Source organism: Lynx canadensis, chromosome B4 (assembly GCF_007474595.2).
Source record: "Lynx canadensis isolate LIC74 chromosome B4, mLynCan4.pri.v2, whole genome shotgun sequence".
NCBI lineage: Eukaryota > Metazoa > Chordata > Mammalia > Carnivora > Felidae > Lynx > Lynx canadensis.
In genome coordinates, this window is record NC_044309.1 from 71,190,719 (window position 1) to 71,217,239 (window position 26,521).

Sequence of the window (26,521 nt, forward strand, 5' to 3'; positions counted from 1 at the left end):
AGGTATTAAGGAAAAAGTGGTTCAATGAGGTAATCTAATTAGCAGAAGATAGAAAAAATAACAGCACTATGCTTATGTGTATCCTAGTGTAGGGACTGACTAGAGAAGGTGGCTATCAGCTGACATGAAAATGTATCTTTAAAGTTTCCCTAAGTTTTAGTAACAAATAGAGTAATTACCAGTAATGGCATTTTTTTTTTTCAGCAATGGCATTTTAATAGTCAGGATCCAAACCTTTGAAGGCTTCCAATAGTTGTATATATCAATCTTGACCTATTTATCTACCCATGGGTCTCCTTCCTTATTCTGCTACCTCTTTTAGTACACCATATTTGCAATTATACCAAGTAAAGATTAGCAAATCAAATAAAATCTAATGAAAGTCAAAAGCACATGTACTAGTGCTTTTTGAATACCAGACCTTTTGGACTATCAAGGGCATTACAGAAAAAAAAAAAAAGTAGTAAACCCAGAAAATAAAGGGTTAAAAAAAAAAGGATTAAAAAACCACTAACTGCAGATTCTAAAGAAAGCATAACAAATGTGATGCCTTAATTGCAGTGATGCTTAAGGACTATAAACAATTATATTTCTACTGTTCAGTAATTACAGTATTTTCTTTCATGCAGTGCAGAATTTGCACTAATTTGGCACAATTTTAGTATCCTACATTATAGAGTACTTCATTAGTAGTTTAAATGGAAAATTAAATAAACACTATGAATTTATGCCTGATAATATATGCCTAGACATAAATCTCATCACCACATGCTCATTTGTATTATATAACCATACTTAGTTATCTCATACTCTCCCCATGGTGGCCACTTATCATGTTCACTTATATTATAGCACAGCTGAGATTACCAGTGAATCCTATTAGAAATCTTAAGAATTATTTCTTTTCCATTTGCCCGAAGAGCCAGCCAGGCACAAAATCTCCTTTTACTTTTCATCAGATTTCCATCAGGTCATTCCCACAAGCACTACTGGCTGACAGTACAATGTAAAGTAGTTGTGCAACATACACACTCACATTTGAGGATGGGAGTCAATACTGTTGTCATATTTCACCACTGGCCACCATAAGCAATTCCAATACATTATTTGCCTACCCTGTGGATCACCAACCCAACCCAATATGAAACATGGGAAGAGAACTTCCTCTTAGCTGTCTCTGTAACTGATGACTCATGATGCCAACTGAATAATCTGACATTTGACTAAGACCTTAGCACTCCATAATTGCTTATTACCTATCTGTCCTCACTCTGAACTGATCCCTATTTTAAATTAAAACTCTTGGCTATGCAATCACAATCTGGGTATTGTGCTTTTAATGGTGTTTTCCCAACCTCAGACTGGGATGGCTCACTATTCTATCTTGCCTGATTTCCTCCAGAAATCAGAAATTTTGCCCCTCAGAATTCAACTCTAACCTATTAGCTAGTCCCATCTTTAAGATGGGGAAAACAAGTCAATTAGTTTTGCAACAAACTGGCACTTTTTTGATTTATCCAAATTTTTATTTTAAACATATTTGTGTGCATAGGATTCTGATTAATGGGAACTGGTATGGATAAGAGAATCAAGGTCATAAATTTTGGCTTCTGTTTATACTGGACTAGAACTGAACTGTCATCTGAACAACTAGAGAAGTTTAGATGTAGTATTCGTAGCTCACAAGTCACTCTTGTTAAAGATAACTGGAAAAAGAGCTAGATATTTATATTGGAAAGAGAAGATTAGGCAGATAGTGAAACATGATGGAAGTTCTTGCCATGACATCTGGGAAATAAAAAATGGTAGTTTTAGTGTGAGTGGGCTTTAAAACTCTGGCGAGGGGATGGAAGCCTTTGTAAAAGGAACTTCAGCATAAAGTTATTGTGAGTCCACTACTTCTACCTAATAAGAGTCCTAAGAAGACTCAAGAAGATGTTTCAGGGGCGCCTGGGTGGCGCAGTCGGTTAAGCGTCCGACTTCAGCCAGGTCACGATCTCGCGGTCCGTGAGTTCGAGCCCCGCGTCAGATTCTGGGCTGATGGCTCAGAGCCTGGAGCCTGTTTCCGATTCTGTGTCTCCCTCTCTCTCTGCCCCTCCCCCGTTCATGCTCTGTCTCTCTCTGTCCCAAAAATAAATAAACGTTGAAAAAAAAAAAAAAAAGAAGATAAGATGTTTCAACATAACTGAGGGGGTTACACAAAAGGTTGGTTGGTTGGTTGGTTGATTTCTTAAACATTCTACCACTCATGTCACTCTGTGTCTGTCCAGGAAATATGGTGAGACCTGGGAGAGGGGACATGGGGTCCATGAAACAAACAATAGAGGTGGGTATGGGCATAGTGGGCAATGTGAGAAGAGAAAGACAAAAATCTACACTTAAAAATTGAGAGAGACTAGAACATCCTTGATAGAAGAACAAAGATGGCAGCAAAGTCTGTGTGTAAGCATTTTATCAGCATATAAAAGTTGACATATTGTAAACAAAAATGCCTTGCAGATGCTTTATGATAAACATTCTGAAAATTTTAGTAAAACAAAGTATTATCACTACTTTAATATGTATAATATAGCACAGATATTATTTTAATTGTGAGGAATCCATTATTTTACTCAGAGAATATAAAACACATATAAGGGGCACCTGGGTGGCTCAGTAGGTTGGCCTTTTGGCCTTGGCTCAGGTCATGATCTTGGGGTTCATGAGTTTGAGCCCCACAACTGGCTCTCTGCTACCAGTGCAGATCCTGATTCGGATCCTCTTTCCCTCTCTCTGCCCCTCCCCTGCTCACCCTCTTTCTCTCCCTCTCAAAAAATAAATAAAATCAATCAATCAATAACATATAACTCACAGGTTTATTTCTTACCTCTATCCTCCAAAAGATTTTTCATAAGGTCTTAAGTTCCTTCACACCAAATAATTGTACTACTAAACTTTTTGAGGACTTATCTGCATGATTAAGAAGGACCACTCCAACTTATCATTGACAACTACATTAACAAAACAAATTTATAGATGCTTGTCGCCCTAATGAATTGTTTTCACTCTATCCAGATCATTGCTCAATCCTGATAATAATAAGACTACCATTTTGAGTATTTTCTATATGCAAACAAATTACACATTTAATCCTCATATAAACCACGGAAGGTAAATATGGTTAATTTTTTTACAATTGCTAAAAACTAAGGCTCAGAGAGGTTTATTAGCTTGCCCAAGGTCACAAGGCTGGCAAATACAGACATAAGATTTGAACTCAGATGTGTCTAACTCCAAATCCCATTATTTTCCACTATAATCCTTAATTAAGATCCATTCAAACTACAGTATCCATTTCAAACAGTATCTTTGGTGAGAATGACCTGGGGAACCTTGTAAAACCATTCAGATGCCTGATTTCTAGCAATTCTTTTCTCTCAAGAATCTAAGTTAAATAATTTCTAACAGGTGTCTGGATGCAATTTACAAGTTCTATCTTATGATTGAAACAGATAAGGTTGAATTAAATGACAGAAGCATTCAGTTCGTTCCCAGGTGTTCTGATTTAAACTACACTTATAAAACCACAACACCGATTTGTCCTGACATAATTTCCAGTGTTGCAATTGGTTTATTTCCTGATTTCACTTTCCTAGGAGGGGAAAGAATTGACCTCTGCATGTTTTGAACACACCTCAAGGGTGGGCAATAGATATGAATATTCAAACAAGAAAAAAAATGATGCATTGATGGACAGATTTAGAAAGCACAATTCAAATATGGGATCTAGAAGTAACTATACTTTGAAGAAACCATCTGAAATTTATTATTTTTAAAAACCTTTATAAAGGTGAGCAAACGGTATTGTGACAGGACAAGCACTGGCTTTGAAAAACATGTCCCTTGAATACTATAAGCCTTAGGTTCTCATTCCCCAAATGGGAATACCTCACAGAGTTTTGAAGAGTTTGAACTAAAACTGTATGTGCAAGAATTCTGTGAACTGAAGTTAAGTTGTGCAGATGTGAGGTACTATCGAAGGTGTGGGGCACCAGTCACCTCAGTGCCCACCTTTCAAGAGCGCCCATTAGTTTACCTTCATCAGCAGCTCCAGGCCAATGCTGCCATTGAACATGGTTAGGCTGTTTGCTCCCAATTTGTCTCTCTGTAATTGTTTTGAACTCTACAAGCCTCAATGTTAACGCATTTCACTTTTAACAGAAGTTCAGATTCCTTAGTTTAAAGCAAGTGGCTAAGATGTCTGAAATCAATGGCCATAATCCCTTGGAGCTGCTGGGCCAAACCTATTCATCAAGATTTTCTCTGCTCTAGCATTCTTAAATTATTTCCTTCCTTTCATGATTGCCTTAGCAGCTTCTCTTATCAGGGCTTTCTCATCGTGCCAGTAATCCACCACATTTCATAAATCCTGAAGTGTCTTCAGCATTTCAATGAGAGCCGACATGCACACCTGAGCCCCTGCACTTCAGGATCTTCCCACCTGTGATTGGATGTAGTCAAGGAAGCCATTCTAAATCAGGGTGTCACTCCAGCCTTGCCTTTTAGGAAGAATCTACCTTATATACCATGGAATCCAGGCAACACCTTAGCCACAGCATAGTCATTTATAGAATGATACTTTAAAACAGTATCCTGGTTTTTTACTCAGCTTACAGACTTACTTGCTATGAATACCTTATTTTATCTGGACAGTCCAGTTGACTTCAACCTAACAACACTGGAAAAGGTCAGCACTTAAAAAACAGTCACTCTTGTCTGAAACAAAATGTGTAAGATGAAACAAAGAGCAATAACCAATTCAGGAAAGACAATTACTATTCTAAAAATTACTATTCAGATTTGATAATAATGAAATTACTATAAAATTGCCTTTGAACAAATTATAATGTTCTTGAATTTGAACAACAATATTCAGTTTCTAATATGCCAAAAAACTGGGAGGCTCTTTTATTTGCATATCCAATGTCTCCAGTGGAGATGGACTATACCTACTTTGTGTCTCATGGGTCTACTCTCCTCTCTGTCATTATTACTTACTGCCATGCAGAGATCCATCATTCTTCCTAAAATACCTGCAATGTGGTCTTAACTGGTCTTCTTGACTCTCACCTTGTCCAGTACAATCCATTTTCTATACTTTTGTCAGAACAATCTTTCTAGGGTCTAAATCTGATAATGTAACTTCAGTCTTTCAGTGACCACTTGTTGCTCACCAGTGGTTTTTAATAATATTGTCTACAACTCCAAATTCCCAGTGGGCTAACAATAAAATATCCTTTCTTGCTCATGTTGCAACTGAACTGAGTGTCCACTGGGTGGCTTTCCATTCAGTGACTTGGTGTTTCAGACACAGTTCAACAAGTGGTTCCTTGACTTTCTGGGATCTTAGTGTTCTGTGTATCTAGCTGGCTGATGAGGAAGGAGAGAAGGTCAGGAAGATCCTACAAGTTTGAGGAACATATCCGGTAGGGACATATGTCGTTTTTTGCACTGCATTGGCCAGAATTCTGGCAAGCTATGGTAGAATATGTCATTCAGCTCTATGACCATAAAGGTCAAGGCAATTTGGGCAACTTCTAATGAGAGGAGCATTTACATAATATACACCCAACCAGGTCTCACACCTGGAAGTTCTAACTCAGTGGGTTTAGGAAAAAACTGAAGTTGAGCTGAGTTTTAAGAGTTCCATGGGTAATTCCCTAACAAACATCAATTTGGGCATTATTGATAAAATGCAAAATCCTATCTGATACTCAAGACCCTATCTGACTTCTGTATTGTTTTGTTTTCCCATGCCCAATGGGTTCTAATCACCCAGCCATGTTCAACTACTTTCTGCTCTTCTAATAAGCCTCTATCCCATTTAACTCTGCTTTTGCTCATTATCTTTTGTTTAGAATCTCCCTTTTCCATCATGACCACCAGGATAAACTCAAATATCACCTCTTTTATTAGGTCTTTCTTCATCTTCCAACATAGAACTGCCTACCCCTCTATTGTGTGCCTATATGACCTACATTTTATCTATTATAGTATCTTTAACATTCTTTTTTTCTATATGTTTGTATGTCTGTATTTGTATTAGATTATAATGTTCTTGATTCTGCCTATAAGGATGAACTGAGGTGGGGAGAAGAATCACACATTAATTATCTTTTATCATTATTTCTAACTCAATAAAATTTGAATGAATAACTATCTAAAGAGGGAGGAAATGTACTTAGAATTGTCTAATTTATGTAGCATAATATGCTCAAATTCTCTGATCCTCTCCATGATAAATGTTGTAAGGGAATGGACTATACCAATCAAATCCTTGAAGTTAAGCAGGAGGCAGGATCATTACTTACATTCAATATGGGGAATGGGGGACATATTAATCAGGGCTCTCCAGAGAATCAGAACCAATAGGATGTGTAGATATAGATACAGGAGATACAGATAAATACAGATATATATGAAGATTATTATGAGGAACTGTCTCATGAGATAATTGAGGCAAAGAAGTCCCACATCTGCCCTCTGCAAGCACTAAACCCAGGAAATTCAGTCTGAGTCTGAAGGCCTGAAAACCAAGGGAACCAATAAAACAAATCTCAATCCAAGGACAGAAGAAAATGACACAGCTCAACAGTGAGGCAGGTGGAAAAAAAGGACGAAATTCCTCCTTCTTTTGCCTTTTGTTCTTTTCAGGCCCTCAGTGGATTGGATGATACCCAACCACATTGGGAGGGGAGTCTACTTTACTGAGTTCACCAATTCCAGCGCAAATGTCATCTGGAAACACCTCTGAAGACACACACACATACAATGTTTAATCTGGGTACCCACGGCCCACTCAAATTGAAACAGAAAATTAACCACCCAAAGGGGTAAGGATAGCTAATTTTAAAAACCTAATTAAAAAGGAGTGTTACAATTGAATCAGAAAAAATGCACACAAATTCTTCCTCAAGTATGGGAGTCTCAAGACAGGTACCAAGAGCCAAACCAGGACAAAGCATGAGAGATAATTAAAACAAAGAGCAGCAAATTAGAGTGGCAGCTGGAAGTCCACCAGTCTAATTCCTGAAACAGAGGTGCTATATTCTCATCCGACTGTTCAATGCTTCTACTACAGATTTGCATGGGTGAGTTGACTGTGATTGACTGGGTAGACAGTTGCATAATCACCGACCATGTATCCTAAGATACAAGACCTTTCAAAAAAGAAATATACTACCCTGCTCTACATAATTTTGTGAAATTGTAGCTCTAGGAGGGAAGACTCCAAGCACTCAAGGAATCCACAGGCAGAACTAAACAGAGTGTAGAGAGATGATGAAACCATTTTGCAGGATTTTACATGTTGTTCTCTGAAAGCCAAAATTAGAAAATAAACATAGTCAGAAGCTCTAAAACTGTGATTATAGCTGTACTTCTATAACTTGTATCTCAGAATTCCTTAGAAACCTATTTACATGTTGAAAACATCAATTATTCCTCCCATTTGAGCAACGTAGTTCTTGTAATCAATTGCTTTGAGTCAATGCTTAGAATTATTCATGAAAGAGTTATATTTTAATGGCATTTGATGAGAACCAGCAGCAGCATCCATTAATTTGATTAGTTTTGTATGGGCTGAAAGAGAAAACTGGCACACAGCCCTAAGTGAATCAATAGTGTGGGATCTAAGTGTGAGTATCCAAGCCAGCTTCACTAGCATGGAATCCAGCACAGAATGACGACTGGGGAAGGGCAAAACATTAGGCAAGACATGTCTGCTATCCTCTCTTTCTGCCTGCCTCCTTGCCTTTTTTTATCATCAGTCTCCTCTTTCACCAAGGCAGTGAATGTAAGCTGTTTTCCTACTCTATCCTACCCTCAGCCCCACCCTCTGCTGTCCTTTCTAAAGGACAGAATGGAGGTGGGGTGTTTTTGTTGTTGTTGTTGTTTTTTGGAAATCTAACTTCTTAAATATGTGTCAAAGCCCAAGCCCCAAAACAGAGTAATAAATCTGGACATTGAGGAAAACAGGAGCCAGGGCCTAAGGTTTAATTTCCCTGCATGATTCATCCATTTGAAAAGGTTGAGGAGTGGCTGTCCAAGAAAGCAGAAAATGGTCTTTATTCAAGTGATCCAATATGAGGGGAGGTGTGGCAGCAGCCACTGCTGAAGCTGTCAAGGTACTATCACAGTTCCAGAGGATCCTGACCAGCTTGAAGCACAAAGCATTCCTGGGAAAGGCCCAAGGAGGGGCACAGTGACAGCCAGAGCTGGGGAACTAACCAGTGTGTATTTTGTGGGTCACTTGGCTTCCATTTAAGTGGTGTGGGGCTCAGGGCCGGACACCAGTAGAGCTGGACTGCAGACAAAAGAACAAGCTGCATTCTAGCCCTGCCCACCAGACATACCTCAGGGGGGAAAGCAACAGCTTAGTACCCACAAAACAAACAGGAACTGGCTCCTGAGAATGAACCTCACTGCTAAGGATGGGGCTCTAGCGACATTGCTAGATTTTGGTAGATGTCACCGGTAACTGAACAAAGCTGAACCCACAGATATAATAATGTTCTTGTGCCCCGCCCCCCCCCCGCCTCCAAAAAAAAAAAATAAAAGAATTGAAATAATGACATAAAACAATGCCTTGCTGAGGCGGGAAAGATTGCACCTGCTTTTACAACAGGCTATCAAAAACCAAAACCAAAACCAACACACAGAAATCATTTCAGTAATTCTCATAACGTAATTAAGTGGTCATTTGTGTAATCATGTGTCTAAAGTACATTTCTTTCTCCAGTTCTATAGGCTCACTCATGTATCTCTGGTGCCTCTCTCAGCTGGGAAAGGTGGCCAGAGGTCAGATCATGCTTGGGCCTTGTTGACCATGTTGAGGGCTTTGTACTTTCTTTCAAAGATAATAAGAAACCTCTGAAGAATTTTAAGAAATGGCATCATCAATATAGCATATTTTTAAAAAATCACTCTGACAAAAATGGATGTCAAGACCCCATGAATACAATACAATACTGAAATCAATTTAGTTTTGGCTTTCGTGTCTTTATGCCCCCTCTCCACAACAGGACAAAATTACTCACCACCTGCTTGTGTGAGGATGATGCACAAAACAGGTTCTGTTTTAATGGATTCTTATTTTGTGTGCTCACTGTAGGCAACAGGGAAATGGCAGTAACTGTGGGTTGGGCCATCCAATTTAAGGATCCCAGAAGAGCCTCTTGTAACTGAGATGTTTATAGAGACTGAAAGATTACCTGTAAAGATTTCAACTCATATAATGAAGAGAAATATGTATTGTTCAAAAAGTTAACCTAAGGGGTGCCTGGGTGACTAAGTTGGTTAAGCATCCAACTTTGTCTCAGGTTATAATCTTATGGTTCATGAGTTTGAGCCCCACATCAGGCTCTCTGCTGGCAATGCAGAGCCGGCTTCGGATCTTCTGTCCCCTTCTCTCTCTGCCCCCCCCCCACCCCACTCATTCTCTCATTCTCTCTCTCTCTCTCTCTCTCTCTCTCTCTCTCTCTCAAAATAAATAAATAAACTTAGGGGGAAAAAGTTAAACTAAGCTTACAGATAGGGAAATAAAGAGGTATGTCTGGATTTATATATACAGATAATATACAAAAATAGAAAGGTAATCCTATGTCTCAGTTCTAGCTCTCAGCCATTGCTTAAAAAAATTTTTTTTAAATACATTAAAAAATATTAAACTTAGTTCTGCAACTACTTGTAAAACAACAATACCAATAAAAAGTCTCTTCGTGACTTTACCCACAAAGGACTTACCACCCAGCCTCAGGGGATATAGTCAGAGGTTACCTCTAGCTCTCAACATCTCAGGGTCTGCCTCAGCTGCAGAGAGCTACCTTGCCCAGGGACATACTCTTCCTGGAGCAACACAAATACATTATTTCTATCTTAATCAGGAAAGAGTATCAGAAGCCATTTGTATTCACATGGATCAGACAAAAATATTAATTTAGAGTGCTAGCCAGGAATAACTCTACTGCCTTTTGTCAAAACATACCAAAGAAATCTGATCATCTGGACATTCTACAGAATGTCACATTGACTGATTTTATCAATGATACTATATTTATAGGGGTCAATGAGCAAGAGCTGCCTAGCATACAGAAGATCTTGTAAGAGATATGTGTCCCATGGGGTAGGATATGGGCCTTGAAAAAATCCAAAGGCTTGACATAGTCATAAAATTTTTAGGGACCCAGAGGTTAAGAACATACTGAAACGTGCCCTCCAAATTAGTGTGTCTGGCACATCTTACCACAAAAAAGGAAACGTGATGGCTAACTGGCTACATTCCACATACAGAAATATAACTCCATGCCATAAAGCCAGTAATGTAAAAGGATCTAAGCTTAGGGCAGTAGAGGACTCCGAAGCAGCTCCAAGATGACAGGCAAGCAATCGCACCGCCACTTGGGCCACAAGTGTTGTAGGTATCAGTGGTGACGAAAGAAACTGAGTGGAGTTTGTGCCGCGTCCCACTGAGAGAATCTTAACGCAGGCCCCTGGGTTTCCAGAGGAGGCTATGTCATCTTCAGAAGAGAATTATATGCTTTTGGAAAAACACCTCCTGACATGGTACTAGGCCCTGGTGGAGATGAGTCCCCTCAGTGTAGGGTGCCACATGACCATACAGCTCATTGCTCGTTATGGGCTGGGTCCTATCAACCCCAGTCATCAGGCTGGGCAGGCCCAGAGTAGTTCAGTGTCAGATGGAGGTGGTACACCTGGTATCAAGCACAAACAGGACCGGAGAGCCCACATAAGACACATGAGCAGGTAGGCCAGGACTCCCCACAGCATCTATTATGGACTGAATGTTTGTATCCTCCTAAAACTCATCTGTTGAAGCCTAACCACCAGTGTGATGGTATTTGGAGGTGGGAACTTTGGGAAATGATTAAAATGAAATTTGGATGGGGTTTGGGGAACAGAGACCCTACGAGGGGGTATGTGCCTTTATGAGGAGATAAAGAATCGAGAGCTCAATTTCTCTGCTATGTGAGGATCTAAAGAGAACATAGCTTATCTAGGAACCTGGAAACTAGATGTCAGACACCAAATCTTCTGGAGCCTTGTTCTTGGACCTCTTAGTCTCCAGAAATGTGAGAAATAAGTGTTTGTTGTTTAAGCTACCTACCCAGTCTCTGTTTGTTTGTTATAGCAGCCTGTATTAAGAGCATCCACCTCTATAATAATAGTATTCTTCCTTCTACTCATACCTGTGAACAATATGGCAGATCCCAAATGAATGACTAAAGGGGGGAAAATAAGCTTGGTTTATGGATAGTTTGGCTTGGTATATGGGTGTCAGCTGAAAGTGGACAGCAACTCTACTGTGGCTCATTCAGGGACAGCCCTAAAAAACACTGGAAAGAGAAATTCTTCCCGATGGTCAGTGCTTTGGTTGGTTTACCTGCTCATATACTTTGTGTGTAAATGGATGTCAACCAAGGTTGGAATAGTTATGGACTTATGGACTGTGGTAAGAGGCCTGGAAGGCTCTTCAGAGGTTGTAGAAGTATATAAATGAACATAAAGGGAATGAGCACATAGTATGAAGATCTTTGTATCATATATTCATGCTCATTACAAAAGAGGAATTGACCAAATAGACAAAATGACTCAGGAGTTGATGTGTCAACCTCTACCACTGGACACCCTAGGCAAAAACAAAAAAAAAACAAAAACCCCACATATTCTGCCTTTGCTTTCTGAGCTCTTCTGTTTGTGTTTTCAGGGAATTGCTGAGAATGATGAGTCACCATGGCAAAAAATTAAATAGGAATATACTAGAACACGCAAACTGGATCGGCAATCTCTACATGAAGAAACCAGAGCTGCCCACTGAAAACATATCATGTTGGGAAAGATGTTTTGTCTGTCATAATCCGGAGAGATTTTTCAGCAAAATCAGTTCATTTGCACTCGTTAAGACAGCAAAAACAATCTGTCAACCTGACCCTCTCCACCATCTCTCTGTGAGCCTTGGGGCTGTCCAAAAGCTATGGGGAGACCTGCCTGCCTGACAGCTGATTAGAATACTTCAGTTAGTTGTGCTATGAATAGGAATTTTTAAATAAGCACAGTAAGCTCTTTGCTCATTCTGTCCAGGTGCTCCAAGACAACCTAAGGATATTGGGATGCTTTTAAAAAGATTTCATTAATTAAGGAATACTGAATCAGATGTCTTCTTGCATCCAAAAGCATGTTTATTCCAACATCTTGAGACCAAAAAGAAAAATATCCAAGATTAGCAAAGGAACAAAGACAGCAGATCCACACAGTTCTGTTTTCACTGAACTATTAATATTACCCTTGCTGAACAGATACAGAAATATCTGATAATCTATGACAGGTGGGAATTCATTTATTTAGAATAATAAGGGCTGATGTGGCAGTGAATGGATATTCATTACTTGGCAATTAGGCAAGGTTTCCCAATCGTTAGGTTGGTCATTACACAAAATGACAAGCAGTGCTTCCATGGGAACCACCAGGGCAAGCTTTCTGAAGGTTTTCTTCTCCAAGTAGTGTGTTATGGACCTTTTGTTTTGCAAAACAAACTTCCACACCAAAACATTCACTACACTAAAATCAAGCAAAGACTGACGTAAGTACTTTGTTATCCCAAGATTCCAAATTCCAAGAATATGTAAAGACAAATGCTTGTGTGTGAGCAAGTGCCCCCCCCCCCACCACACACACACACACATTTCAGCAGAGTGAAACATTTCAACACTTGTGCTAAGGTGATGATTGGATTTTCTGAGTATACAATGTTTCATTGGCAAGATAGTAATAAATGAAACATAATGATATTCTTTCATATGCTGCCCCAAGAAACATGTCTGGTTAATGGGATTATTGGCCCCTTGATGGCAAAAAAATGACTTCTAAAGCTCTTTACCTTTTTAAAAATTTTTTTAAATGTTTTATTTATTTTTGAGAGAGACAGGGGACGGGCAGAAAGTATGAGGGAAACATAGAATCTGAAGCAGGCTCCAGGCTCTGAGCTGTCAGCACAGAGCCTAACATATAGCTCGAACTCAAGAACTCAGGATCCATGAGACCATGACCTGAGATGAAGTTGGACACTCAACCATCTGAGTCACCCAGGTAGGTGCCCCTGAAGTTTTTTTTTATCTTAAATAGCATCTTCAATACATACCAAATGGATGAATAAGTAAATGGATGAGTAATAAATTGATGGAAGAATGAATATAATGTAAGTGGTGTGTCAGCTTTACATAATATATGGGTTTATCCCTTTTATTTTCCTACCTGATCTCTTAAAACTTGCTTGCCCAAATTATCTCGAATTCAGTAACACCTCCCTGAGGTGTTCTCACTTCAACTGTTACCCCTAGGGATCACTCAGCTCTACCTGCATTTGAGAGAAATGGCAACTTGGTTACTCCATTATCATTGTTTTCCTTCATTGCCATATTTTTTCATTGGTTGCTGTTGGAATTGGTTTCTTTTAGTCACATGGTTGTTTTCATTCTGCTAAGATGACCCTTAAGAATGTATATCCCTTATATCACTCATCATCAGGGAAATACAAATCATAACCACAATGAGATACCACCTCACACCTGTCAGAATGGCTAACATTAACAACTCAGGCAACAATAGATGTTGGTGAGGATGCAGAGAAAGAAGATTGCTGGTGGCAATGCAAGCTGGTGCAGCTGCTCTGGAAAACAGTATGGAGGTTCCTCAAAAAACTAAAAATAGAACTACCCTACGACCCAGCAATTGCACTACTAGGCAGTTAGCCACGGGATACAGGTGTGCTGTTTCAAAGGGACACATGCCCCCCATGTTTATAGCAGCACTATTAACAATAGCCAAAGTAGCCAAAGTATGGAAAGAGCCCAAATATCCATCGATGGATGAATGGATAAAGAAGACTTGGTATATGTATACATATATATACGTATACATATATATATACACACATACACATACACATACATATACATACACATACACATACATACAATGGAGTATTACTCAGCAATCAAAAAGAATGAAATCTTGCCATTTGCAACTACATGGATGGAGCTGGAGAGTATTATGCTAAGTGAAATTAGTCAGTCATAAAAAGACAAAAATCATATGACTTCACTCATATGAGGACTTTAAGATAAAAACAGATGAATATAAGGGAAGGGAAACAAAAATAATATAAAAACAGGGAGGGGGACAAAACAGAAGAGACTCATAACTATGGAGAATAAACAGAGGGTTACTGGAGGGGTTGTAGGAGGAGGGATGGGCTAAATGGGTAAGGGGCACTAAGGACTATACTCCTGAAATCACTGTTGCACTATATGCTAACTAATTTGGATGTAAATTTTAAAAAATGAAAAATAAAAAAAAATCAGGAAAAAAAAAAAGAACGTATATCCCTTAAAAGAGAAAGCTTTGAGAGGAATGTCCCATCCTTGAGTACCCAAATTGAAGATCTTCTGGTTATCCTCATGTGCAGGGACATCCTCTGTACAAAGTGCAATGCAGTGGGCAAGGTCCTAGGTCCTGAGAGTCCTCTAGTCTTGGCATCACAATGGACTGAGAGTAGCCCTGCCCCCAAAACATCTTTAACCTCTCAGTGTTGAGTCTAGACTCTATTTCCATATGATGCACCTCTTTGAGGCCCTTGTTCCTTCCTACCAAATGATTAACTAAAATTATGAGAGTTCATCACACAGTTTCTGATAATAGCAAACCTCAAAAGAAGTGATAGAGGACTCTCTTCCTCCCAGGAGGCTTCTTGACCACATATTTACTCTTCTTTACATTCCAAGTTTCATTGAGGACTTCCCTTGTCTGGCTACCAAATGTCTTGCTCTTTCCTCCTCAAGGGAACTCAGTCTTACCTTTACATAACTAAGAACTACTCAACTGACTTACCTAAACACAGAAGACCTACTGCAAGGTAAATTGATTCATCTCCCCAACAAACAATATGTGGAAGCTACAATTTTGAATTCAGTCTCACCCAAAACTGCACCAAAATGATAACAGTTAACATGTATAGAAGTTGTTAACATGTATATGAACTGCTTTTTAGCCCTTTGTTAAGCATATCACATGAATTAGGTCATTGGATACCCACATAATTTTTGTGATAGACACAATTATTATTTCTATTTCACAGATTAAGAAACTGAGATGAAGAGCAATTCAGGAACTTGGACAATGTGGCAGAACCAGTAAGGAGATTCAAATGAGGAGTATCTAATTTATACATATATAAATTACTTAGGGATAGGAATATAGCATATACATAGGTGCTGTTCACCTAGGCTTCATACAAGCAGTAGGGTGGGAAGACAACAGGAAATACAGACGGGAGAGATCAGAGAGAGGATTCTAGTACAGGTCAGCTCATTCTGTCTTTTTGCCTATGCCACTGTAGTCTTTTGCCATGGCCCTACAAATGGAAATTATTTTTCCCTCTTTTTTTTTAAGCTTCTATTTGTTTATTTTGAGAGTGGGGAAGGAAAATTTATTTTGAGGGAGAGAGAATGAGTGGGGAATGGGCAGAGAGGGGGAGAGAGAATCCAAGGCGAGTTCCACACTGTCAGTGCAGAGCCCAATGCGGGGCTTGAATTCAGGAACCATGAGATCATGATCATGATCAAGAGTCAGATGCTTAGGGGCACCTGGGTGGCTCAGTTGGTTGGGCAGCCGACTTCGGCTCAGGTCATGATCTCGCGGTCCGTGAGTTCGAGCCCCGCGTCGGGCTCTGTGCTGACAGCTCAGAGCCTGGAGCCTGTTTCGGATTCTGTGTCTCCCTTTCTCTGACCCTCCCCCATTCATGCTCTGTCTCTCTCTATCTCAAAAATAAACAAACGTTAAAAAAAAAAAATTTAAAGAGTCAGATGCTTAACCAACTTAGTCACCCAGGCACCCCTGAAATTATTTTTCATGCTTCTCCCACCCCACCTCAAAGCATTTAATAAACTCTTAGGGGAGAAAGTCTCAGTTTCATTAAATCAAATTTAATTACAAAGATATTGTATGCTTCTATTTTTATGTGAGAATTAACACACTTAAAATTCATACATGTTGGAATGTATTGGTTTTTTTGGCCAATCTCTGCTCTGATATGATCTTACCTATTTATTCCTTTGGAAAACCAATTTTCTCAAATGCAGATCCCATGAAAAAATGCTGGCAGGAAACTGTTTTTGGCTTGTGCTATATGTTTCTCTTGGTAGAGGATTTTACCTGGTACCAACGAAAAGCAAAAAATAAGTAAATTTGGAAAAAGATTGTTTTTAATGGTGAAACATTTTTCTATTATGCACAGCTATATATTTTTATAGAATGTCAGGATTTACATAAGCAAATTATTCTTCTTTCCTCAAAACCATTCCTCTTCTTGTATTCCGGATCTTGGTGTTACAATATAAGAAGTTTACTTTAAAATACTTCAGCATAGACAGTGTGATGCAAATGTGTGTTTGTTTAAAGTAACTTCCAGAGCAGCAAAATGTCCTGATAGGAATTGTCATTTCTTGGGTGGTAACCTAGAAGTTAATAATAGATCAGAAAGGCCACAATTGTAAGGTAACTTTTATAGTGTTCCAGCTATGTTGACTTCATTGGTCAAAGTAATGATACTCAAGTTATGAGGATATTGTAGTGACACTTCCCATTCTTGCACAAACCCAGAATAAATTCTAGCAAATCCTGTATCTTGCACTCTTAGAGAGGGCATCCTAGACTTAATCCTTAGAAAGCCCTCAGGGTTCAGCCACTGGATCAGAGGATTCTGATGGTTACTAGAGAGGTGACCACATTCTGCCTTTAAAATATCATTTAACTTGCCTCTGGTGAACATTTCATGCAAGTTGCAGTAAGTGCCCTATGAGAGCAGAGAGATGGGATATCAATAAGATTACAAGACCAGTTGTATGCACTATTTTATGCCTGCTTAGAAAATGTCTAAGTATGTGGCAGAATTTGGTCTAAGACCTGCTTTCATTATAATATTCTACCCTTATCGCAGAATTAACAGCTAACCTTCATCATCTAAACATTTAGAGACTTCATTTAGCTGTAAAGGTGCCTAAAAGAGGTGCTTTTTCAAATTGGAATGGAATTAAATTAACTATCAGTAACAGAAAGGGATCTGGAAAATCCAAACATATTTGGAGATCAAACAAAAAAGGAAAACATAGGTCACAAAATAAGTTTCTTTTTAAAAAAATTTTTTTTAACGTTTATTTATTTTTGAGACTGAGAGAGAGAGAGAGAGACAGAGCATGAACGGGGGAGGGGCAGAGAGAGAGGGAGACACAGAACCGGAAGCAGGCTCCAGGCTCTGAGCCATCAGCCCAGAGCCCGACGCGGGGCTCGAACTCACAAACCGTGAGATCGTGACCTGAGCTGAAGTCAGACGCTTAACTGAGTGAGCCACCCAGGCACCCCAATAAGTTACAAGAGGTAATTAAAGGGGCGCCTGGGTGGCTCAGTTGGTTGGGCGGCACAGACTACAGCTCAGGTCATGATCTTGTGGTCATTGAGTTTGAGCCCCGCAGTGGACTCTGTGCTGACAGCTCAGAGCCTGGAGCCTGCTTTCCATTCTGTGTTTCTCTCTCTCTCTGCCCCTTCCCTGCTCGCTCTCTCTCTCTCTCTCTCTCTCTGTCAAAAATAATAAACATTAAACATTTTTTTTCAAAAAAAGATAATTAAAAATTTTTCTGAACTAAATGAAAATTCAATTCATTACAAAATTTTGTGATGAAGTATGCACAGTGCAAGTATACACAGTGCTTAAGGGAAATTTAAAGAAATAAATACATATATTAGAAAGCAATAAAGATCTAAAATCAATCATCTAAACTTTCTTCTTAAGAAATTATAGAAGGAAGATCAATTTAGACATAAAGCAAAGAGAAGAAAAGAAATAACAGAAAACAGACAACAATGATATTGAAAATGGGAAATTAATAGAGAAAACCAATAAAACCAAATGCTGGTTCTTTGAAAAGAATAGTAAAATTGATAAACTGCTAGTTAGACTAGTCAAGAGAAAAAGAAAAAAGACACAAATCACCACTATTAGATTTGAAAGAGGAATCATCACTACTAATATCATGGATAGCAAAAGGATAATAAAGGAATATTAGGAACAATATTATGTCCAGAAATTTGATAACCCAGATGAGGTGGACTAATTATTTAAAGAAACAAACTACCTAATTCATACAAGGATAAATAATCTTGATGCCCTCATATCTGTTAAATAAATTGAATCAATAATAACCTTCTGAAACAGAAAGCACTAGGCCCAGACAGTTTCAATAGTGAATTCTACCAGAAATAAAGAAAGAAATGATATCAATTCTTTACAATTCCATCCAGAAAATAGAAACAGGAAATTTTTCCTAATTTTCTTCTGTGAGGCCAGCATTATGCTAATATCAAAACCAGTTAAAGACATTGTAAAAAGGAAAACTACAAACTACAGACCAATATTTCTCATGAACATGGATACAAGAAATATTAGGAAAATAACTCCAACAATATACACAAAGAATTATACACCATGAACAAGTGGGATTTATCCAAAGTATGTAATGCTGATTCAACATTAGAAAATGAAATAATGTAATCCACCATAATAATAGGCTAAAGAAAACCATCATGTTATTATATCAATTGATACAAAAAAAAAAAACACCTAACAAAATCCAATGTTCATTCATGATTAAAACTCTTAGCAAATGAGGATTAGAGGGGAATTTCCTCAACCTGACAAGGAATGTCTACAAAAAAATCTGTATGTAAAATCATACTTAATCTTGAGAAACAAGATGCTATTGCCCTATCATCAAGAACAAGATAAGTATGTCCCCTCTCACTACGCCTATTCAAGATTATAGTGGAATCCCTCGCTAGTGCAATAAGACAAGAAAAGGAAATTAAAAATACACAATTTGGGAAGGAAGGAATAAAAATTATTTTGTTTGCAGATAACACAATTTTCTATGTAGAAAACCCCAAAGATTTGACCAAGAAAAAAAGTACTCCTAGAAAAAAATAACCATTTTTAGCAAGGTTGAAGGATAATCAGCCAATATGTAAAAGTCAATTGTTTTTCTATTCAACGGTAATAAACAATTGGAATTCTAAATAAAAAACACAATATAATTTATAATAGCCCCCCAAAATGAAAACTAAGCTATTTTAAAATTTCAAATTAAAAAAAAATCTTTAAAGGATCTATATACAGAAAACTATAAATCTCTGATAAAAGAGTCAAAGAAGATATAAAGAAATGAAGTAATATTCCATGTTCATAAATTAGAAGACTTGATATTGTTAAGATGTCAATTCTTCCCAACATGATATATAGATTCAACTTACTTTTAATCAAAATCCTAGCAAGCTGTTTTGTGGATATTGACAAACTGATTCTAAAGCCTGCATGGGAAGGCAAAAGAACCAAAATAGCAACACAATACTGAAAAGGAAGAACAACGTTGGAAGATTTCAAGTTATTGAACTGCAACTAGGAAGCTAGGAAGTAGGAAGCTATAGTAATCATGACATCATAGTAGTTAGGGAAAGACAGACACATAGACCATAGATCAAAGTAATAGAGTAGACAACCAGAAATAATCCATAAAAGTAACCAACTGATCTTTGACCAAGGAGCTAAGGGAATTCAATGCATAAAGGATAGTCCTTTCGACAAATAGTGCTGGGAAATTTTGACATTCATATGCAAAAAAATGAATTAGACACAACCCATATATCTTTCACAAAAGTCAACTCAAAGTGGACCACAGGCCTACAGGTAAAAAATGAAAACCAATAGAACTTCTTGAATAAAACAGGAAAAAATCTAGGTGACCTTGGGTTTGGCAATAGGTTTTTAAACACAACACTAAAAATATAATCCATGAAGGAAAAAATAGTGAGACTTTTGTTAAAATTTAAAATTTCTGCATTGTGAAAGCTATTGTTAAGAGTAAAAAGAAAAGCCACAGACAGGAAGAAAATATTTGCAAAATACATCTACCAAAAGACTTGTATCAACATATAAAAAGAATTCTCAAAAGTCAACAATAAGAAAACAACCAAATCAAAAAATGAACATCTCAACAGACACCTGACATATACATGCATAACTTTATACATCTAGAGGATATACAATAGCATATGAAAAGGTGCTCAACCTCATTTTTTGTTAGGGAAGTGCAAATTAAGTTCCCTGTGAGATAACATGTATTACACTGGTTAGAACCCAAAAATACAATACCAAATGCTGAGGATGAGAAGTAACAGGAACTCTTCTTCATTACTAGCGGGAATGCACAATAGTACAGCCACTTGGGAAGACAGTTAGGCAGTTTCTTACAGAGGTAAACATAGTCTTACTATACGTTCCAGACATCACATTCCTAGCTATTTATCCAACTGATTTGAAAACTTAGATCCACACAAAAAACATACATGGATATTTATAGCACTTTTATTCCAGCAACTGGAAGCAACTAAGATATTCTCAATAGGTGACTATACAATCTGTGGTGCATCCATACAGTGGAATATATGTGATAAAATTCTATGATAAAAATAAATGACCTATCATGCCACCAAAAATACATGGATGAATCTTAAATACATATTAATAAGTGAAAGAAACAAGTGTGAAAAGGCCACATACTGTATGATTTAAACTGTTTTGAATACTTGACATTTTGGGAAAGTAAATTATAGAAATGAGAAAATATCAGTGACTGCCAGGGATTCAGATAAGGGGTAGAGGGATGAGTAGGCAAAGCACAGGAGACTTTTAGGGCAGTGGAACTATTCTGTATGATATTGTAACAGTGGATACATGACATTATGCACTTGTCAAAATCTGTAGAACTTGACAGCACAAAGAATGAATCTTAATTTATCCCATTTTTTTGAAAACATCGTTTAGGAGTTTGGTGACAAGAGAATATAATTATATTAAAATATATGAAACCACCTCACTGAAGGGTGTGGTGAGAACATGTGCTAACCTGAGTAACTTTGGTAATGGAGTTTGTAAAACTAAATGAAAAAGGAATTGCATATAAGCACTGCATCCCACAGGGTTACAGTTTTAACCAATATGATACCGCTTTACATGTATACTGGAACTGAACATTCAAGTAAATAGATGCGAAAGGGTAACAGCTGGGTTTCTCACTATTGGGTGGGAATTTACAGATAAGCAAGGGGAAGAGGCTAGAATGATCCATATACTAATAGGTTAGGATTGAAGAGAGTATAAGAGCTCACTTTAATATAATTACTGATGGTCACACACACACACACACACACACACACACACACACACGTTAGTATACATACATACATATCTTTGCTCTGTCAACTGAGGACCTAAAATAAATGATGCCCCAATAACAATGAGCACACTTAGTACCTAGATCATGATTTTTAATACTGTTCTTTTATAAAAGAAACTAAGGCTCCTTAGAAAAATGACGGGTTCTAGGACTGGGGGCAGAATATATACAAGATACAAGATAAGCCTGGAGCACTGTGTAGTGCCAGAAAATAAGTGCTCAAAAAACAAAAAGCAGCAAAACAAAACAAAACAAAAACAAAAAAACAGACACATTGATGAGGTATGTCAAAAGGATACAGGAGCCAACTGAAAAAGCTCCCAATGGCCAAAGCTGGAGCAATTCAAAGAAAAAAAAAAGAAGTATTGAATTATAGCCCAAAGCATAAAATCCATGAGTCCATGCTGATAGAAATAAATGACTGAATGACTCAGTAGATGGGGGGAGAGGGAAAACAAAACTATCATGCAAAAGAATTCCCAATAATTTATGTAGATACTGTACCTAAGGAAGGGAAGAGCCTAACTCCACACTCCTTCAATATGGGCTATGCATAGCAACTTCCTTCCAAAAGGCACAGCATGGAAAGAAATAAAAAAGGGGTAAATTTACAGTGGAGAAACCTGACAAACTTTACTCAGCCAGGTGATCAAGATCAACATAAACAGTTGTAAAGCTTGTGAAAGTATGTGCCCTTGGTATGATGTAATGAAAATGACACTTCATCTCTGCGGTCTTCCTTTCCAGAACTATAAACCCAGTTTAAACCATGAAGAAAACATCAGACAAATCAACAGAGGGGCATTCTATAAAACCAGTCCTCCTCAAAATTATTGAAGTCATCAGAGATAAAGAAAAGTCTGAGGAGATGCCACAGACAAGAGGAGCCTAAGAAGATATGACAACTAAATGTAACGTGGTCTCATGGATGAGATCCAGGCACAAAAAAAAAAAAAAAAAAATTAGACAAAAACGAAAGAAATCCAGGGCAGGTGGCTGAGCTGGTTAAACACCTGGCTCATGGTTTTGGCTCAGGTCATGATCCTGGGTTCCAGCCCCACGTGGGGCTCTGTGCTATCATCATGGAGCCTGGTTTGGATTCTGTCTCTCTTCATCTCTCTGCCCCTTCCTCAATTCTGTCTCTCTCAAAAAAAAAAAAAAAAAAAAAAAAAAAAAAAAAAAAAAAAAAAGCTATGGAAATCTGAGTAAAATACAAACGTTAGTTAATAATAACATACTAAAACTGGTTCATTAAATGTAACCAAAATATACAATACTAATGTAACATGTTAATAATAGGAAAAACTGTGGACAGAAGGGTATATGGGAACTCTGTACTTTGCTGATTTTTTCTGAAAATCTAAAACTGCTGTATAGGGGCGCCTGGGTGGCAAGTCAGTTAAGCATCCAACTTTGGTTCAGGTCATGGTCTCATGGTTCATGGGTTTGAGCCTCACATGGGGCTCTGTGCTGATAGCTCAGAGCCTGGAGCCTGCTTTGGGTTCTGTGTCTCCCTCTCTCTCTGCCCCTCACCCACTTGTTTTCTCTCTCTCTCTCTCTCTCTCAAAAATAAACATTTAAAAAAATAAAAAAATAAAACTCCTCTATAAAATGAAGCCTATTGAGAAAAAAACATGATATATATATATATATATATATACATACATACACACATGTGCATGCTTGCTCACAAACACACACACACACACACACACACACACACACACATACACACACACAATGGAATATTATTCAGCAATAAAAAAGAAGGAAATCCTGCCTTTTGCAACAACATGGATAATACCCGAAGCATTATGCTAAGTGAAGTAAGTCAGACAGAGAAAGGCAAATACTGTATGATCTCTCTTAGATGTGGAATCTTAAAACCTAAACTCATAGAAACAGAGAACATATTGGTGGTTCTCAGAGGCCTATTTAAGGGATGGGAGAAAAGAATGAAGGTGGTCAAAGGGTACAAACTTCCAGTTATAAGATGAATAAGTCCTGAGGAGGAGCCAAGATGGCGGAACAGCATGGAAGGTTTTTGTGTGTCTCGTGGCCATGAAATACAGCCAGACCAACACTAAACCATCCTACACACCTAGAAAACTGACTGGAGGATTAACACAACAATCTGCACAACCTGAACCACAGAATTCAGCAGGTACAAGGCGCGGAGAGGTGAACTTGGGGAGTGAGAAGGAGCAGGAAGAGAGGACGGAGACTGGGGGCAGGGGGAGAATACGGGAAAAGCACCCCTTCCCAAAAGCAGCTGGAGAGAAAGTGGAAAATTGGAAGCAGCCACAGGGACTAAACTAAAAAGGGAGGAGAAAGGAGAAAGGAGAGGGTTTAAATTCCATTAAGACTTTAAACAGGAGGAGCGCAGAGTCTGCAACTCCGCCGCTCGATACCTTGGGGTGCTCTGGTGGGAAAGGCGGATCCCCAGGAACAGAGTGGGGTCCAGGAAGTTCTCAGGCCACACGGGGAAAAGCGGTTCCACTGCTGGAAGGACATTTGGTAGACACTGTTGAAGCCACCTGGTCCCAGCAGACCCCAGAAAACAGCCACCTTTGCTGGTGCTGGAACAAGGTCGTTAAGGGTGAAGCCAGGAGCCAGATGTGTGTTGATTTCCCATAATCCCTGAAACGCTGCTGCTACACTGTCTCGCGAACTTTTTCTGGGATGGGCTGGCACCTGGCTGCAGTCTCGGGCACCGGTAGCAGCAGGGTCCAGCAAGCGTTCCTGGGTGCAGCCAACGTTCGGCCATTGTTCATTCGGCTACTGTTCGGTAAGACCCTCCCACAGAGGGGCAGAAGGGGTCAAAGCTGCAGTCCTTCGGAAGTAAGAGGCCGGGGGAAACAGCCGCATCTGAGACAAAACTTGGGAGAGGTACTGCCTAGGGCCTGGTCACGGAGAGTGGAAAAGCGGGGAGTGGACGAGAGCTGAAGATGAAGGACCGGTCGACTGCTGATCTGGGAGAACAGACTGGGGGGCTGGGTGGCGCCATTTTTCACCGCTCCCGTGCATGCGCGTACGCACCTACCAGCACCGCAACAATCCACCCCAGTAGCCTAGCAGCGCCATCTAGTGGAGAGCAGAGCTGTTACACCGAGCCCTGCCCAACTGGGCCAACTTTGCTCTTCAAGAACACAAACCTCACTGCCAGCTTAATCTATGGACTATAAAGAGCTACATAGACTGACTTCTAGGGGAAAACGAAGCAATTTCAGTCCTACTTCAATCTGTTAGCAGGTCCATCTATTCAATTTTCTTTCTTATTTTTTTCTCTTTTACACTTCTTTTTCTTGAATACAGAAAAAGGAAAAATTCATTTTTATTTTCAATTTTTATTAAAAATACTTTTCTTTAATTTTTATTACTATACTTTTTGCTTTTATGTAAATTTTTTCAAATTCTATTTTACTTCCATCATTTTATTTTAGTCTACTTCAGTGTATTCACCTTTTCAAATTTTCAAATGATCTCCTTTATTTTTTTCTATTTCTTTTTTTCTCTTTTTCATTTCTTTTCTTTCTCTTGAATGCAGGAGAGAAAAACTTCATTTTTACTTTCAATTCGTATTAAAGTATTTTTATTTTTTTACTATACTTTTTGCTTTTATGTAAATGTTTTCAAATTCTATTTTACTTCCATCATTTTATTTTAGTCTAATACAGTGTATTCACTTTTTTAAATTTTCAAACAATTTATTTTTTTTCTTTTTCATTTCTTTTCTTTTTCTTGAATACAGAAAAAGAAAAAAGTCATTTTTATTTTTAATTTTTATTAAAAATATTTTTATTTAATTTTTTCTACTATATTCTTTACTTTTATGTGTATATTTCAAATTCTATTTTACTCCCACAATCTCATTTTAGTCTACTTAAGTGTATTCATTTTTTCAAATTCTCAAATGATTTCCTCCCCCCCCTTTTTTTCTAATCTGTCAAACCACTTTCAACACCCAGACCAAAACATACCTATAATCTAGCATCATTTCTTCGATCTGTGTGTGTGTGTTCTTAATTTTTTAACTTTAATATTTTTTAATTTTAATCTTTTAATTTCAATTTTTCTACCTCCTTAATTCCTTTTCTCCCATCAAAATGACAAAATGAAGGCATTCATCCCAAAAGAAAGAGCACAAAGAAATGACAGCCAGGGATTTAACCAACGCAGATACAAGCAAGATGTCTGAAACAGAATTTAGAATCACGATAATAAGAATACTAGCTGGAGTCGAAAATTAGAATCCCTTTCTGCAGAAATAAAAGAAGTAAAAACTAGTCAGGATGGTATTCAAAATGCTATAACTGAGCTGCAATCACGGATGGATGCCGCGGCAGCAAGGATGGATGAGGCAGAACAGAGAATTAGCGATATAGAGAACAAATTTATAGAGAATAATGAAGCAGAAAAAAAGAGGGGGATTAAGGCAAAAGAGCATGATTTAAGATATAGAGAAATTAGTGACTCATTAAAAAGGAACAACATCAGAATCACAGGGGTCCCAGAAGAGGAAGAGAGAGAAATAGGTGTGGAAGGGTTATGTGAGCAAATCATAGCAGAAAACTTTCCCTGTCTGGGGAAAGACACAAACATCAAAATCCAGAAAGCACAGAGGACCCCCATTAGATTCAACAAAAACCAACCAGCAACAAGGCATATCATAGTCAAATTCACAAAATACTCAGGCAAGGAGAGAATCATGAAAGCAGCAAGGGAAAAAAAGTCCCTAACCTACAAGGGAAGACAGATCAGGTTTGCAACAAACCTATCCACAGAAATGTAGCAGGCCAGAAAGGAGTGGCAAGATATATTCAGTGTGCAGAGTCAGAAAAATATGCAGCCAATAATTCTTTATCCAGCAAGACTGGGGATGGGGATGAAGAACCATCTATCATGCTAATGGTCAACAAAAGAAACCCGGAGTAGCCATACTTATATCAGACAATCTAGACTTTAAAATAAAGACTGTATCAAGAGATGCAGAAGGGCATTATATCATAATCTAGGGGTCTAGCCACCAACAAGACCTAACAATTGTAAACATTTATGTGCCAAATGTGGGACACCCAAATATATAAATCAATTAATCGCAAACATAAAGAAATTCATTGACAGTA